The sequence below is a fragment of the Pelobates fuscus genome, chromosome 9, assembly GCF_036172605.1.
Source record: "Pelobates fuscus isolate aPelFus1 chromosome 9, aPelFus1.pri, whole genome shotgun sequence".
Classification (NCBI taxonomy): Eukaryota; Metazoa; Chordata; class Amphibia; order Anura; family Pelobatidae; genus Pelobates; species Pelobates fuscus.
Window position 1 is genome coordinate 12627469 of NC_086325.1, and position 13183 is coordinate 12640651.

General features: G+C 45.7%; 2 protein-coding genes across 2 annotated transcripts in view; one reads left to right on the forward strand and one right to left on the reverse strand.

Annotated features, from left to right (window-relative positions):
- The window catches only part of CAPNS1 (calpain small subunit 1), a 44902-nt gene extending 41703 nt beyond the window's left edge, over window positions 1-3199 (reverse strand). The window contains exon 1 of the mRNA XM_063431196.1: window positions 3090-3199. The gene's annotated coding sequence lies outside the window, so the exon portion shown is untranslated. The remainder of the gene's footprint in view (window positions 1-3089) is intronic.
- Window positions 1-13183, forward strand: part of LOC134573598 (adenosine deaminase domain-containing protein 2-like) — a 47392-nt gene that overhangs the window by 12469 nt on the left and 21740 nt on the right. The window lies entirely within an intron of this gene.

The following is a 13183-nucleotide window of genomic DNA, read 5'->3' on the forward strand; positions in this document are numbered from 1 at the left end:
CCCTCCCACCTCCCCTGTCCCATAGTGTTCTTCCCCTCCCACCTCCCCTGTCCCATAGTGTTCTCCCCCTGTCCCATAGTGTTTTCCCCCTGTCCCATAGTGTTCTCCCCCTGTCCCATAGTGTTCTCCCCCTGTCCCATAGTGTTCTCCCCCTGTCCCATAGTGTTCTCCCCCTGTCCCATAGTGTTCTCCCCCTGTCCCATAGTGTTCTCCCCCTGTCCCATAGTGTTCTCCCCCTGTCCCATAGTGTTCTCCCCCTGTCCCATAGTGTTCTCCCCCTGTCCCATAGTGTTTTCCCCCTGTCCCATAGTGTTCTCCCCCTGTCCCATAGTGTTCTTCCCCTCTCACCTCCCCTGTCCCATAGTGTTCTTCCCCTCTCACCTCCCCTGTCCCATAGTGTTCTTCACCTCTCACCTCCCCTGTCCCATAGTGTTCTTCCCCTCTCACCTCCCCTGTCCCATAGTGTTCTTCCCCTCTCACCTCCCCTGTCCCATAGTGTTCTTCCCCTCTCACCTCCCCTGTCCCATAGTGTTCTTCCCCTCCCACCTCCCCTGTCCCATAGTGTTCTTCCCCTCCCACCTCCCCTGTCCCATAGCGTTCTCCCCCTGTCCCATAGCGTTCTCCCCCTGTCCCATAGCGTTCTCCCCCTGTCCCGTAGCGTTCTCCCCCTGTCCCATAGCGTTCTCCCCCTGTCCCATAGCGTTCTCCCCCTGTCCCATAGCGTTCTCCCCCTGTCCCATAGCGTTCTCCCCCTCTCACCTCCCCTGTCCCATAGCGTTCTCCCCCTGTCCCATAGCGTTCTCCCCCTGTCCCATAGCGTTCTCCCCCTGTCCCATAGCGTTCTCCCCCTGTCCCATAGCGTTCTTCCCCTCTCACCTCCCCTGTCCCATAGTGTTCTTCCCCTCTCACCTCCCCTGTCCCATAGTGTTCTTCCCCTCTCACCTCCCCTGTCCCATAGCGTTCTTCCCCTGTCCCATAGCGTTCTTCCCCTCTCACCTCCCCTGTCCCATAGTGTTCTTCCCCTGTCCCATAGCGTTCTTCCCCTGTCCCATAGCGTTCTTCCCCTGTCCCATAGCGTTCTCCCCCTGTCCCATAGCGTTCTCCCCCTGTCCCATAGCGTTCTCCCCCTGTCCCATAGCGTTCTCCCCCTGTCCCATAGCGTTCTCCCCCTGTCCCATAGCGTTCTCCCCCTGTCCCATAGCGTTCTCCCCCTGTCCCATAGCGTTCTCCCCCTGTCCCATAGCGTTCTCCCCCTGTCCCATAGCGTTCTCCCCCTGTCCCATAGCGTTCTCCCCCTCTCACCTCCCCTGTCCCATAGCGTTCTTCCCCTCTCACCTCCCCTGTCCCATAGTGTTCTTCCCCTGTCCCATAGTGTTCTTCCCCTGTCCCATAGTGTTCTTCCCCTGTCCCATAGTGTTCTTCCCCTGTCCCATAGTGTTCTTCCCCTGTCCCATAGTGTTCTTCCCCTGTCCCATAGTTTTCTTCCCCTCCCACTTCCCCTGTCCCATAGTGTTCTTCCCCTCCCACTTCCCCTGTCCCATAGTGTTCTTCCCCTCTCACCTCCCCTGTCCCATAGTGTTATTCCCCTCTCACCTCCCCTGTCCCATAGTGTTATTCCCCTCTCACCTCCCCTGTCCCATAGTGTTATTCCCCTCTCACCTCCCCTGTCCCATAGTGTTATTCCCCTCTCACCTCCCCTGTCCCATAGTGTTCTTCCCCTCTCACCTCCCCTGTCCCATAGTGTTCTTCCCCTGTCCCATAGTGTTCTTCCCCTGTCCCATAGTGTTCTTCCCCTGTCCCATAGTGTTCTCCCCCTGTCCCATAGTGTTCTTCCCCTGTCCCATAGTGTTCTTCCCCTGTCCCATAGTGTTCTTCCCCTGTCCCATAGTGTTCTTCCCCTCCCACCTCCCCTGTCCTATAGTGTTCTTCCCCTGTCCCATGGCGTTCTCCCCCCTGTCCCATGGCGTTCTCCCCCCTGTCCCATGGCGTTCTCCCCCCTGTCCCATGGCGTTCTCCCCCCTGTCCCATGGCGTTCTCCCCCCTGTCCCATGGCGTTCTCCCCCCTGTCCCATGGCGTTCTCCCCCCTGTCCCATGGCGTTCTCCCCCCTGTCCCATGGCGTTCTCCCCCCTGTCCCATGGCGTTCTCCCCCCTGTCCCATGGCGTTCTCCCCCCTGTCCCATGGCGTTCTCCCCCCTGTCCCATGGCGTTCTCCCCCCTGTCCCATGGCGTTCTCCCCCCTGTCCCATGGCGTTCTCCCCCGTCTCATAGTGTTCTTTCCCCCCCCCCCCTTGTCCCATAGTGTTCTCCCCCACCCCCGTCCCAAGTGCAGTATTCTTGACTTTTCATGTTATCATTAATATATTTCATTGTGATATATAATCATCTGAATTGTAAATGCAAGCATGTCTGTTAAACTATGCACTAAAAAATAAAAATAAAATAATAATAAAAAAAAAATATATATATTATTTTTTTTAAATGATTTTGGTCAATTTTACCAGTTTTTGGCTGAACCGGGATAGGCCCATTTTCGGTCGAAATTTCGGTGCATCCCCAAGATCCTCTATTTGTAACCAAAAAAAGCGGTGGTGTGTTTTTTGTTTTTTTAATTTGTTGGCTACACGTGTCAATGTATTCTTCTGTCCTCTTACAGAAAATGCTGTAAAAAATTGTTTCCAAGTGTGCTCAAATAATGAATATAAACAAGATGTAAATAGATAAATATGCAGTTAAAACACAGTCCATAAAAGAGATGAAGGAAAAAAAGCAGTCTTTGGAGTATCTTTTTGCAACAATGTCTCAACTGTCTGGATAAACACGTATGTTATAAAGTAACATAAATTGCAAATAATCCAAAGCTGATGTATAATATACTCTGCAATATAGAGTATCTATATAGTATCTATAACTGGACTATGTCCAGTTCTCAAATGGTTGTATCTTGCTGGAACAGCTGTACAAAAAATATAAATGTATCACTTATAGATCACAGTAATAGATCTAAACTGGCTGGATCTTCACTGTATTCTGAAAAATAAATGGAGAAGCCATAGTGCTCTCTATAAAACAATCAGTAGAAACACTTACAGAAATTCAAGTCAAATGGGCATATCTGGAAAAATTTGTGGCTGCAAGATATGGAGACACGCTAGTTAGATGAAATCCTCCCTCTGGCTGGCTGAGAGGAGGTAATCTGCCGAGATCGGTGTTGCTGATCTTGGCGTGGGTTCCAATTAGAAAAACACCACATATTGGTAGTTTGATACATATGGTGACCACAAGAAGATATCAACTTTAAAATTAAAATAGTATAAATCATCATGCAAAACAGTGAAGATAAATCTCATAAACGATTGGTTGTAAAACAATAAAATTGAATAATACATTTAACAATACAGACACTTCTGACTCCACTTGTATGTATATGGATACAACTTAAGTGTAAAAGCATTAAAATAAGGACTGCGTGGAAAAAATAAAAATAAATAAAAAATCAATCAATTTAAACATATAAATCTAGGTACACATAATCATAGTATGAAATCGACTGATCGGTTTCATACCTGTTGTATATTGTACACCATTAAATTGTAGTAGTGTTGCAGATGGCCAATTTTGTAAGGAAAAGTTGCTGGAAATGAGTGTAATGCAGGTGAATACACCTCTAAAAGCCGATAGTGGATGTTACACCGGTAGCATACTTTATAAGCAATAAAAAAATCTACAAATGATAGACACCCAATAAGGTAGCTTGTGTAAAAACATGAAAGGAATGAGAGTAAAACACATGTGGGCACTAAATCCACAAATGTTTGGATACCACACAGAATGGCCACTTCCAGTTATAAAGAAAAAGAACAGACTAGACAACCTCCATCTATTCGAACGAGAGAGGAACCCCATCCCACTCCACAACCAATGGCTCGAAAACACCCTATGTTGACCAATTTTTTAGGCCAAAGAGGGGAGAGACCATTCTCTCCCAAACGAACTTGGAGAGAGAGGAAAGACCACAATTAGCCTCCAATATATGGACAAAGAAAAAGGTCAATAAGAGAACCAGAAGAAGACCTCCTCAGAGCCCGAAGACACAAGACCAATAGAGGTATTCAACCTGTCCAACCGCTCCCTTAACAAAGAAGAAATGCAACTGCTTCAAAAATGGTTGAAATTTGCACCAAACTCCGACAATTCCAAATTCAACATGTTTATTGACTTTCATAAATATGTCAGGAAGCTGACAATTAAAAGTTTTTTTTCAGATTAAAAAAGTTTGGTCAAAATAATACACCAGCTGTCTACGACTATACAGACTTGCATCCCAAATTCACCTTTTACCCCCAGCAAGCCAAAAATGTCTTCAAAGTATTTGAGAAGAAAATGGAGAAAGATCCATAGGGAGTAAGTCAGGACCTAAAAAGACAATCTAACCAACAAAGAATAAAAAAGCACTCGAGCCTGATGGGAGATGAAGGGATAATCTTTAGAGCAGCCAACAAGGGAGGTGGTCTAGTAGTCATGAATCTTTGTGACTATGTAGCTGAGAGCAAGAGACTACTAAGTGACACGGAAACATACATAACATTACCAAACAACCCATGTAAGGACTTCAAGAAAGAACTAATTACACTCTTAGAAGAAGGAAGAGATAGAGGTATCTTACAAAAAAGGGAGTTTGAATATCTAAGATGGGAATTTCCCAAGCTGGCGGTGTTTTACCACCTCCCAAAAATTCATAAGCGGTTGGATAACCCGCCAGGAAGACCGATCATCTCAGGAATAGATTCCCTTACATCTAACCTCTCAGAGTATGTGGACAAGTATCTACAGAAACCGGTCATGAAACTCAAGTCCTACCTGAGAGATACTACACAAGTAATAAACATCCTCTCTGACGTCGAATGGAAATGTGAATACTATCTGGTAAGGGCTGATGTAACATCTTTGTACGCAGTGATTAAACAGTGCAATATTCTCTGGCCACCTACTCAGAACTGAAGAATGACCAGAGCGATTTTTTTTTTTTTTTTTTTTTTTTTGGTCAAATGTGTGGGATTCATACTTAGCCACAATTTTTTCTGTGTCAATGATAATTTTTATCGGCAAATTGAAGGTACTGCAATTGTAGGTATAATACACATTGCTAAATTGTATTTCTTTGACCCCTTAACGCTGTTACGGCGTTCTATGCCGTCCCGCTTTAAGTGGGCTTTAAAGCCGTTGCGGCGCCATAGAACGCCGTAACGGCTTTGAGCCATGGAGCGCCCGGGATACTTACCTTCCCGGCGCTCCGCTTCGGGAGGACTGCCTCACAGCCCAGGCAGCCCCCCCACGGCAAAAGAAGCCCCCTATAGCTGGCTATGGATCTGCCAGCAGGGGGACTGTCTGAAATGGAAAGTAATAAAAAAAATCATTAAAACGTGTAAAATAAAATATATTTTATTAATGACACAGATGCTCCTATTATGCTATCCCTTTCTTACTTTATTCCTCAGCAGCAAAGAGAAATATATAACTGAAAGAGAAAAAATGTAAAATATGAACAATATATAACAGATACAACCAGATCTGCCTAGTAACAGGGCAGCCAATCAGTCTCTAGGAACAGTCCATAAGTCTCTATCCGTGTACTTCCACTTCCTCTTTCTTTGCTGCTGTCCTCAGACCAGCTAATTATTATTTTCTCTCCTGTATATTTGTGATTGCTTTTGTTTTTTTTTTGGTTATGTACCCTGTTTTTTAGTGAATGATTATTGTTTGTCTTATTCTGCTTCATTTTCTGTATGTTTTGTGTTTTTTATCATCTGGTTTTATTGTATTTTCTGCTATTTGTCTCCCCCTGCGTTTTTCCGCCGCTTCCCCTGTCTGTGTTGCTCTTTTATACACCCAGACAGGGTTCGCGGCTAGCAGGGGAGATTTGCACCGGAGCCTTGTTGCTCCCTGGTTCCCTTCCCTTTCCCCCTCACGCGGCCGCGTTTATCTGCCGGCCCGATCGTTCTCTCCTCGCACCCGCTGGTGCGAGGGAGTTCCCGGCCGCGTGTGTTTCACCTGCTCCCCGGCCATTGGCGGGGGAGGAGCTTGGAGGCAGCCGCGGCGCGCTCTGCATGCGACGGCCATTGTCTCCCATATTTGCTGTTTATTGCTGTGCAGGTATTTTTCTTAGTGGGTTACACAACCCCTTTGCTGTTTAGGTTATTTGGTTCCCTAATTCTTGTTCAGTTTAGATATTTGACATCTGTTACTGCCCTGTACCTGCAATAGATATTTAAAGGTACAGTACTTGGTCTTTTATTTTACTCTGCTCGTTATGCAAGCTAGGGGTGAGGGTTCTGGTAGCCCCAGCTACCCCATTATGGACCCCTCTCAGACCCCTATCACTGGGGAGCCTTACTCCCTCTCAGGAGTTCCAGGCCCTTATTGATTCTACCATGCAGAGGGCTCTGGCTTCGGCCATGGGGACCGTGTCCTCGTCCCTCTCTCACACTATTCAGCAGGCGCTGACACAGCCTTTGGCCCCTACCATGTTGCCTGCTCCCCTGCCTGCACTACAGCCTCAGGCGGGTCGCAAGGCACAGGCAAAATTTAAGCATGTCTCTCCAGATGTGACGCAGGTGTTACCTGCCCTGACTGACGTGCCTATGGCCGTCCAAGATGGCGCGTTCCGCGCAAAAGAGCCGCTGGCCGGGCAAAATCGGTCAGGAAATGGAAACTGGCGCGTGCCCATGATGGTGATGGATCGGATACCGATCAGACTGGAGAGACAGACTCGGATCCCCCTGATTACGCCTCCTATGAGGAAGGGGGCTCCGGCGATGAGGCGGAGTTTGATGCTTCGGCGCTTCCTCCGGGTGAGGGGCAGGACATTTGTGATCCTCAGGGTTACCCCCTGTTCGATCCCGATGACCTTCGCCATCCTCGCTCGGCGGAATGGGACCCGCCCGCGCACATTGCCAGTTATCTGGCACTTCGCATGCGTACCCCTCTTTCCAAAGAAGGGCGCAGTAAATTGAGGGCCGAGTGCCCGAGGCCTTCGGTGCCTGATGCGGCGTGCAAGACGCCAGAGGTTGACCCTCAGATTTCCCAGTTCCTGGCAAAAACGGGTTGGAAACCCCGAAAGGTGCTGGAATTTTCGCTGCATAATTGCCAGGACAAGATCCTGGACACCCTGGGCCCCGCTGCCAAGCTTTATGAGCTTTTGGAAGCAGCTAAGGCTGGAACAAAACCCATTGACTTCGATGAAGCGATTGGGTGGGTCCAGAGATTGATTTGCCTTCTCGGCAACGCGAATAGAGCCATGTCGGCTGAACGCTGCAAGGCGATTCTGCTCAAAATTGAGCCCAAGTTAGTTAACCTTGCAGTGAAGGAACCGGGTGCCTCGGCCAAAGGTATGATCTTTGGAGAGTGTTTTGTTAAGGATTTGGGCTCCTTTTGTACGTACCTTCACCGCTCTCGATAAAGCACAGTCAAACCTGAAACGGGTTTTTGGCCCTAAGGTTTTCCATGGGGCCGGGAGGTATAGGAGCCGTCCGCCCGGCAGTGGAGCTCGAGGTCCCTCGCGGACTCACAGAGGTTCCTTTTCCGCCCCCCGAACCTACCAGGACTATAAACAAACGCCCTTCTTTCCCTCACGTGGGAGACCATGGCAAAGTCGAGGGGGTCGTGGACAACCCTCGTACAGACGTCCTTATGGTGAGTACCCCAAAACGTATGTTTTGCAGGAGAAGTGTGGGGGGCAGATTAGCACTATTTCTCGATATGTGGGGTATGATCACCACAGATGTATGGGTTCTGGATACGGTCAGGGATTTCCGCCTAGATTCGTTGTCTCCCCCTGTCCAGACTTTTATTCCACAGGAACTGAAACTGCAGGTGGAGCAGTCCGAACTAATTACCGCAGAGATCGCGGAACTGTCTGCCAAACGAGCTATTCAGGAAATCCCCTACGACCACCCAGGATTTCTAAGCAACTTGTTTCTCGTCGCCAAGAAAGGCGGAGGTGACACATACTGAAAGATTACCTGTATAATCAGGAGGGTATGTTATACTAATACTTTATATTGCAAGCTTTATTCATTTAATTTTATATACTCTGCTTTATGATATATTAATGGATTATTAAGTTTATATATCTGTATTCAATAAACTATTTTAATAAGACAAAGTTATTGCTTCCAACTCCTATTTTTATTGTATTCTTAATTATTTATGTATTTTAAATAGAGAAACACTATACTGACTATATAATATTTTAGCCAAGATATTTGTATGGTTAGCCCTACTAAATTCTAAGTTTTAAGATGTTATCGCAGTAAATAGGGGTACTAGCAGTTACCAGGTTTGAGCCTAGTTATGCCAGTTTGTTTATGGACAAATAGGAGGATGAGTTAATCTGGTCCAATCCCCACCTAGGCGCAAGCCTGGTCCTCTGATATAGATATATAGACTATGTTTTTTTCCATTTGGAACGTTGACTTTGCATCACTCAACACGTTCAAAGAATATCTTAACTACAACCCATACCATTTTCAATTCACGTTCAACCAATCGCAAGAACATTGGAAGTTTTTGGACCTAGACATTTAGATTAAAGAAAATGCCATCCATACCAAAACCTTTAAGAAAATGGTAGATTGTAACCGCTTTATCCAATCAGTTATCACAAGAAAAGTTGGTTGGAAAATATTCCCTACCAACATAGAAGAATACGAAGGAACTGTTCCGAACTAGAAGTAGCAAAGATGCAAATGACAGAGATGACCAATATATTTCTAGTGAAGGGGTATTCGAAAGAACTACTAGAAAGAGCATCCACACAAGCCCTGGATTTACCTAGAGAACAAACTAAGACTAAAGACACAAGTATACAAATGGAGATCCCAGCTTTTATACCAGCTACAGCAGTCAAGCTCAGCAAATCAGAAATATACTTTCAAAGAACTGGAAGATCCGTAAAGGAGATCCGAGTCTTGACTTGATTTTGGGAGACAAACCAAGAATAATTTTCTCAAAAGCTCCAAGTTTGAAAAAACATGCTTGCTCCCACTGTGCGAAATAAGAGGACGCTTCCAGACACCCTACAACAATGTTTTACTAAGTGCGGAAAATGTATGGGATGTAAGAATAATACTCTGCAAATATCTCCAGTTAAGGAATTCTCACATAAGGAAACAAAGGAAATTTTTTAAATGAAAAAAAAAAAAAACGTTGAACTGGGACTCCATGGGAATTATTTATATTTTAATCTGTCCATGTAACAAACAATATGTAGGCAGAACTAAAATAAAATTTAAAAACAGATTAAGCAAACCTATTTAAAATATTTGATGAATTCATTTTGATGAATATCATTCAAGGGACTCACAAGGTTTACAATTTATGGCAATAGAAAAAGTGGACATTAACTGGAGAGGGGGTAATTTGAAGGAGAACTGGATAAAACTGAGGCCAAATGGATTTTTAACCTGGACACCTTGGCGCCTAAAGATTTACTTCCAACTAAGGGCATTCCTCTAAATGAATCATGACCCCAAGGCCAGGTTGGCTATAAATCCCCATATTCATATACCGGTATATAGTATTTTATTTTTTTCCATCTATATTTTTTACCTTTATATACTTAGTTTGTTTGATTTTTATATATGTCTTTTTATTCATTTATTTTTAAAATAATTAACCGGGATGGGGGCGTGGTCAGCTGAGATACTGAGCAGACGTGCATGTGTGTTGCTCCGGCTCCGCACACCGAAAAAGAGACCTTATTACCGAAAATAGAACCTCTGAAAACATCCCAAAGACGCCTTACTGCCCCTCAGAGTGCAATGGGGCACAAACACAAAAACAACGCCCGCCCAGAGAGTGTAAATCACCCTGATATCAGACTCTCCTTCGACAGGCCACAGGCCCGCAACAAAATGGCGCCGAGCAGGCCACATGGCTCCAGCGATTCCCTAGACGAAAAGGGCCTGCCACAAACCACCAGTGGAGTATACCTGAGGGCGGACTCGGATTCAGACGCCTCTCCCTCCAAGAAGGGGGACATCAAGAAACTCCTCCAGGACCCAAGAGCAGTGTGGAAGGCAGACCTGGGGGGGGGTGCGGGTGGAAGTTGGCGGGCAGCGGCTTGCGGAATCCAGAGAGGAAACCCAGGAGCAGCGCCTGACAGACACCCACTCCCAAGTGGAGGCCCTCACGTAACAGGTCCAAAGCCTCTCCCGTACGGTGGCATCGCTGGAAGCAAGACACCGCTGGAGGAATATCCGGATCCGGGGAGCACCAGAAACAGTGAGCCCAGAGGCCCTACTGGACTTCGCCCATAAGGTGACACAAGCGATGGTCAGAGAGGCAGAAGACTCACCGCATTTTGTGGCAGCCTTCAGAATAAGGAAGGCACTGACCGCCCCAGCGGACGCGCCTAGGGACATCATCGCGGTAACCCAGATACAGCAGTGAAATCAGCCATCAGCTCCAGGAAAATACCCAGCGAACAATTAGATGCCTGCAAGATAACCGTATACGCGGACCTGCCCTTCTCAATCCTGCTGGCCAGGCGCAGGTTCCTACCCGTCACCAGGCTCCTGAGAGAGCACGGCATCAGGTACCGATGGGGCATCCTGGGGACCCTAGTAGTACCACGTGGGGGGTGAAGTCCATGTCCTATCAGCCTCTGAAGCAACTCCAGCTGCCTCGACTACCCGTTCTGCCCCAGGCACAACAAAGGGTCGGAGCCCGGGACCCCTGGTGACAAAGATGATAAGGAAAACCAGCTCTGGGGCGATGGAAAGTGGAGATACTCCCAGGCTGCAGAACCCTCCATAAGACTGCCCATGCCCGTGGTCTCTGGGAACCCCTATACAGCAGCGATGTAGCCTAAGATCCTTGGGGTCCTCTCGTTATAAAGTTGCGGACGGACAGCTATAACTGTCTATACCTGCCACTAGTTTGTTTCAGGCGCCTTTTGACAGATTCATAGTACCATAAAGTTTGTAATGACAGTACTGGCTTTGTTGCAGAAATGTGGGGCACAGGGGATAGGGAACAATCCCCCGGTGAATTAAATGATGTGACATCCTAAGGAAATAGAGGGTACACACGAGAGTCGTAAAACTACATCCTGTCCCATTAACCTCATGGGGATCTGGCTTAATTATCCCATCTTGCTGGCCACATGTCTCTCCCTCTGCAGTTTTCTGCTTTGTTTTACCCTAAGCGACAACCTTTTTGATAGTTGGCCCCAAAATGTTATAATACGAGCTGAACCAGCAGATTAAACGTTGCAGTATGGCGGTTGCTGAGACACAGGCTGGCCCTACCTTCTTGCAAACAGCCATACCCACAAGCAAAAAAAAAAGCAGAGAAAAGAAAAGCCCGACGCTAAAAAATATAATCCATTTTCACCCAGGGAGGGCACCGCGCAGACTGAGTTCTACAGGGCGGGTAAAGGCTTATAAAGCCTTTGCACGCCCTGCAATTTAACTCCGAGCGCTCTTATTGGTTGATTTACACCAACCAATAAGAGTGCACTGATAGGTAAATTTGAGCCTTGCAAGTAACCAATCAGTCGACAATGGGTGGGGGCCAGAGGAGGGGAGACAATAGTTACTCCTCTTGTTACTTTTGGCCCCCACCTGCCGCTCACGGGTCCCCCGTTTGGATAAATAGCCCCCACTTGTGTGTCACGGCAGGGGTGCACTATGTCCTCCTCCCCACCCCCACCCCTGTTCATTTCACTGTTTAGTAGACATGCCCTTGCAGCATAACGAGTAGTGGTAAAAGGGAGATTTTAATCATATTGACCCTCATAGAATGACTGGGGGCATGGGGGGAGTTAGGAATGGCGGGGAGCACTGCTCCCTGCCGCTTCTAATTTCACATATTACAAGGAGGGAGCTCCTTCGTTTGTTCATTTGTTTGAAATATCTATTCCTATTTCTGATGAAATTCCTGTCCAAATGCACAAGTGTTTGACTGGGCATGCGCAGGAATTTCATAGCGCTATCTAGTGTGGACAGATGACGTGGGTCCGGGCATAAAATAGTTGTGAAAAATTTAAAATGAGGGGCATTTGGGGATGACTAGGGGCACAGTAAAATGTATTGCAGTCATTCGTGGGGTTAAAAAAAGAAAAAAAATCTTTGCTTGGGGACGTTTCCCAAAACATAGATTTGCGAGATTCCCTGCGCTAGTAAACTGGTCTATGGTTGAGGTAATTCCCCTGAACGAAGACCGACGCTCTTGTGCATGCCGTTTTACGATGGAACCCGGTAGGTAAGTGAGGACATCATGTATATAATGTGTGTAATGTATATGCTACTTGTCTTTGAATATGTTGTTTGATTCAGGGCTCATTTTAGTTTAGTCGGTATTTGATCAGCCATTTTCACGTCAAAAGCCATTTTCTGTCTAGCAACATAAAATACCTTTTCCATTAAACATTGATTGTCTATTTGCTTTTTTTTTATCTTAGGCCAGTCTATTTCAGATTCATTTTTCCCTTTTCTATTGCTTCACAATTATACATTTTACCTCTATCAATATCTGAATTATTTAAGATCTATCGAAGAAAGACAAACATTGTAAATCAAAATGAAATAGTGTTACTTCAGGTAGCGGCAGTAGTAGTTAGATCTGAAATCAAATCAAAAACTTCTAACCAGACTTTATTGACCTTCTCACAGGACCACCACATATGTAATAATTCAAATCAATGTTCTTTTTTACATCTCCATTAAAGGGGGATTTTAGTAGTTTTGAATGTACAAAGTTGAGCTAAGCCATCTGTGTGCTAGTTCTTGGCTCGATAGACAATGTTATTTTTCCAATTTGATTACAGGTATCCCAGCATTGTTTTTTATCTAGTGGTTTCAATATTTCCTTCCCCATGTGTCAAGAGCTTTTGGTTTTATATTAAGTGACGGGTTTTCTAGATAATCATACCAGACTTGCATTATCTTATTTATTTGGTTTTGTATCTAACAATTTGTCTAACCAAATTTTTATTTTTAAACTTGTAAGTAATATTACACATATGAGAGCTAATGTAACGTTTTAAGTCTAATTAAAGAGAATTGATCTTTAAAAGTGGCCCCCGGATTCATCTTGGTGAAACTTTTTAAACTTAGAAGTTTGAAAAAGATTAAGAATTCCTAATTTGTTTATTTTATTTTTTTTCCTTTGGCGACTCT